The 4,516-nt window shown below is 37.8% G+C and overlaps 1 long non-coding RNA gene across 1 annotated transcript in view; it reads left to right on the plus strand.

The window, feature by feature from the left end:
* LOC108317264 overlaps positions 1-821 on the plus strand; it is an 8,841-nt gene extending 8,020 nt beyond the window's left edge. The window contains exon 3 of the long non-coding RNA XR_001830670.2: positions 654-821. This is a non-coding gene — a long non-coding RNA (uncharacterized LOC108317264). The remainder of the gene's footprint in view (positions 1-653) is intronic.
* Positions 822-4,516: the final 3,695 nt, after the last annotated feature.

A 4,516-nucleotide genomic window follows, 5' to 3' on the forward strand; every position in this document is an offset into this window, starting at 1 on the left:
CACAGTGTCTTGCTCTGTAGCCCAGGCTGGAGTGCAATGGTGTGGTCTACAACCTCTGCCTCCTGGGCTCAAGGGATTCTCCTGCCTCAGCCTCTTGAGTAGCTGGAATTACAGTTACCCATCACCACACCCAGCTAATTTTTTTGTAATTTTAGTAGAGATAGGGTTTCACCATATTGGCCAGGTGATCCACCCACCTCATGAACTCCTGACCTCATGATCCACCCACCTTTGCCTCCCAAATTGCTGGGATTACAAGCGTGAGTCACAACGTGAGCCACCACACCCAGCCTGCCTTTGCAACTTTCTACTCTCATTGTTTAAGAATATTTTTTATTCTAATTTATCTCAGATCTATTACCAATACATATTTTGGAATCTTGTTGCCAGACAACATTATTCTTCAAAATCTTAGAGGTTAAAACAGGGATAAAAACATGAATGTTTTTTCAAGGAAAGTAATCAACATGGGAGAAAATTGCACCTCTCAAGGGAAAATGCTAGGACGTTGGTAGCAAAAAGATATGAGCAGAGGGTACATGGTAACAGGAAATAAAACACTCTTCGTCTTTATAAGTGACAAATATTGAAGGAAGGAAGAGCTACGCTATGATTCATTTTCTTAAGTATATCTATTTTCTTGCTTCAGGGAGAACCATTTAGTTGCTGAGTAGTTTGGCCACTACAGAACTTAGGGTCTTTCTGCTGGAAGGAGGTAACGTTGACTAAAAGTATCTGAAGATGTACCATAAAATACAAAAGCTGAGTAGCGGGCTCCATAAACAGCCAATGAATTACTATATCACCCATCACAAAGGAATTACAGGTGAGAAATTCCCAGCATGTGTGTGTGTGTATGTGTGTGTGTATGTGTGTGTGTGTAATCAATAAAATTCAGTGTCATTTATCTAAGAAGCATGACAACTCAGCACATATCTTCTGGGTTTATAACATTTAAAAATTTTTCTCATAATTCTGTGGATTTGTTAGGCTCAGCTAAGTTTTCCTGCTGTTCACTGCGATGTTATCCAGGATCACTCAAGCGCTTGAGTAATTGCAGTGAACTAGGGGAAGATTGGCTAGCGCTGAAACATAAAAGACAGGTACATTCACATGTCTGATGCCTCAGCCGAGGTGGTTGGAAATGCTAAACTCTGATTGGACCCATTTCTCTAGCAGGCTAGTTAGGCTTGCTGAATATTAGCTCAGGGCTGCAAGAGAGTATAATCAGAAGCAGGAGACCTCTTAAATGCTATGCTCAGAAACAGCATAATCTCACTTCTGCAGCATTTCATAGGTCAAAACCAACAATAATGCAAACCTAGATTTAGTAGAAGGAAAATATTAATATACAATTTACAGGCATGGTAAGAATTTTATAGCAGTCTTTTTTGGATGTAATTTAGTACAGTCTGTGCAAAGTATACTCACCTCTCCATAATTCTCCCAAACCTCATTCAATTATATCATCAGTCTCAAAGTACAGTGTCTCATGATTGAATAAGATCCAGATGTAGAAGAGACGTGGAGGTACATTTCCTCTTATTTTGGAAATCTGTAAGCTAAAATGACATTATCTGTCATCCACAGTTGACAATCTCATTCAAAAAGGGAGGAAATGCAAGGCACAGAAATCACAGTCCATATGAGTTACGAAATTCAGCCGGGTACTTTTTGCCAGTTCTCTGTGGAAGCTGGAGATATTTTTTTTGGTTACAAATTATGCTGCCTTAGGGTTATTTGATAATTTGTTATTCTTTACAGTTCTTAGTTCAAACTTCCAAGTTCTGTTTATGCCCTGTGAGACATATTTCTTCTTCCATAAGAAAACTTCTGTGTTTACAGCTCATTAGCTTTCAGACCTTGCCTCCTATTCATAAAAAGGCCTTGCCTTTTAATCAACTGATGGCACATTTGTTAATAAAAATGTTCTTAAAACCTTTGTGGATTTCCTATGAATCTCATTGGAGCTCATTTGATTCACTCAAAGCCATATCTATAATTATTTAAGGCAAACTTTTATCTAATTTTGGCAATTATATTTCCTGAAACAATGCCCTTAGGAAACTTTTTGTGTAGCTGAGGGGTTATATAAAATATATCCTAAATGTTTATGAGATTTTCAGAAAGGTTTTTCAGGTATAGCCTTGATTTTTTCTTTACTCACTCTGAGGTCTATGCAATTGGCTGAATTATTGATTTGATATTTTCCATGAGGTCCTCTCTTACCTTGAAAATCTTTTTGCTGAAGCTATCTGTTTCCTGGGCCATCTATATTTCCTCTGAAATCTGTTTGAAATAACATAGTGTTTTAGTTAGTTTACGTCTCTCTTAAAATATATTATTAAACAGAAAACAATAGAATCAAATGACAGTATCAACATTCTGATGAAAATATCATCAAGCAATTTTGACATTGCAAAATGCATATTTGTTCTTCATCTCTATTTCTTGGCACTCACCTTCTAAAACCCTTGAAATCTCTTAAGTGATAAGTTCGTTTTTATATTCTTTTTTTTTTTTTTTTTTTTTTTTTTTTTTTTTTTTTTTTTTTTTTTTTTTTTTTTTTTTTTTTTTTTTTTTTTTTTTTTTTTTTTTTTTTTTTTTCTTGTTACCCAGGCTGGAGTGCAATGGTGCGTTCTTGGCTCTCTGCATCTTTTTTTTTTTTTTTTTTTTTTTTTTTTTTGAGAGGGAGTTTCGCTCTTGTTACCCAGGCTGGAGTGCAATGGTGCGATCTTGGCTCACTGCAACCTCTGCCTCCTGGGCTCAGGCAATTATCCTGCCTCAGCCTCCTGAGTAGCTGGGACTACAGGCACGCGCCACCATGCCCAGCTGATTTTTTGTATTTTTAGTAGAGACGGGGTTTCACCATGTTGACCAGGATGGTCTCGATCTCTTGACCTCATGATCCACCCGCCTTGGCCTCCCAAAGTGCTGGGATTGTTTTTATATTCTAATGAGATAACTGGTTGTGGGGACTGGGGTTCTTGATAGCTTCAGGATTGGGACTAGGCAGCCAGGGAAACCAACCATGTAATTAGAGGGTTGCAACTTTTGATCCCATTCCACAACCTCTGTAGAGGAAAGAAGGGCTGAAGGTGGAGTTGACTGCCAGTGGACAATGAAATAGTCAATCATGCCTTTTTCATTAGGCTTCTTTAATTTAGCCTCCATAAAAATTCAAAAGGACTGCGTTTGGGGAGCAGTGGAGTTTTCAGATAACTTCAGTCAATTGGGGTGCCTGGAGAGTAGCACCCCAGATGGGAAATGGAAACTCCATGCCTCTTGATGCATACCTTGCTTTGGGCATTTCTTTCATCTGGCTGTTTATCTATATGCTTTGTAATATCCTTTATAATAAGTGGGTAAATTAACGCATTTTCCTGAGTACTGTTGAGCTACTCCAGCAAATTAATCAAAACTGAGGAAGGGGCCATGAGAACCCCAATTTTTAGCCATTTAATCAGAAACGCAGGTCACAATTTTAAGCTTGTAATCAGCATCTACATGTGAGGGGTAGTCTTGTGGGACTCAGCCCTCAAGACTAGCCTCTTGGTTTATAGTTCAATAATCATAATAACAGTAATTGCATCTTATCATGTCTACCTCATTCAAGAAGGTTAAACTCATCACTGACAGTGTCCAATAATAGCCAAATATAAGACTAAAAATCAACTAAAACAATTTTTTTTGCTTTCCTATTAATTTTCCATTTCGTTTCTCTCAACACCATGGCAGTCTTCCACTTGAAGAAAAAGCAATTTTAATAACTCTGGTTACATTTTAAACTTTCAATCTACTCAACTGCTCTGGAAACTCTTTCAAACCGATTTACTTTCTCTTTCTCAATACTACCCAAAATACTTGTTTTTTTAAAAAATACTGAAGTATAACCAATATTTGTGAAATGATGCAAAAAATAATTAAAGAGCCCATGTAGAGAAATAAATATTTATATAAGAAATGTTAGAATTATGAGTCAAGCACAGTGGCTGGTGTCTGTAAAGCCAGCACTATTGAAAGCTGAGGTAGGGGGATCACTTGAGGCCAGGAGTTTGAGACCAGCCTGGCCAACATGGTGGAACCCAGGAGGCAGAGGCTGTAGTGAGCCGAGACTGCACCACTGCACTCCAGCCTGGACAACAGAGCAAACATCAGTCTCAAAAAATAAAAAAAGAGTCATGAAATTATTAATCCTCCACATATAATTAAACTACGATGACAATAAAACACAAAGAACATTTGATAACATTGGCAAATTTAACACAAACAGATATTGTACTTTCTAACATGATTTTTGTTTTATTTTGTTTTTGAGACAAATTTTCCCTCTTCTTTCCCAGGATGGAGTTTAGTGGCACGATCTCGGCTCAGTGCAACCTCTGCCTCCCAGGTTCAAGTGAACCTTGTGCCTCAGCCCCCAAGAAGCTGGTATTACAGCCATGCACCACGACATGAGGCTAATTTTTGTATTTTTAGTTTAGACAGGCTCTGCCATCTTTGTTGGTTCCTTAAA

This window comes from Cebus imitator, unplaced genomic scaffold, assembly GCF_001604975.1.
Source record: "Cebus imitator isolate Cc_AM_T3 unplaced genomic scaffold, Cebus_imitator-1.0 Scaffold199, whole genome shotgun sequence".
NCBI lineage: Eukaryota > Metazoa > Chordata > Mammalia > Primates > Cebidae > Cebus > Cebus imitator.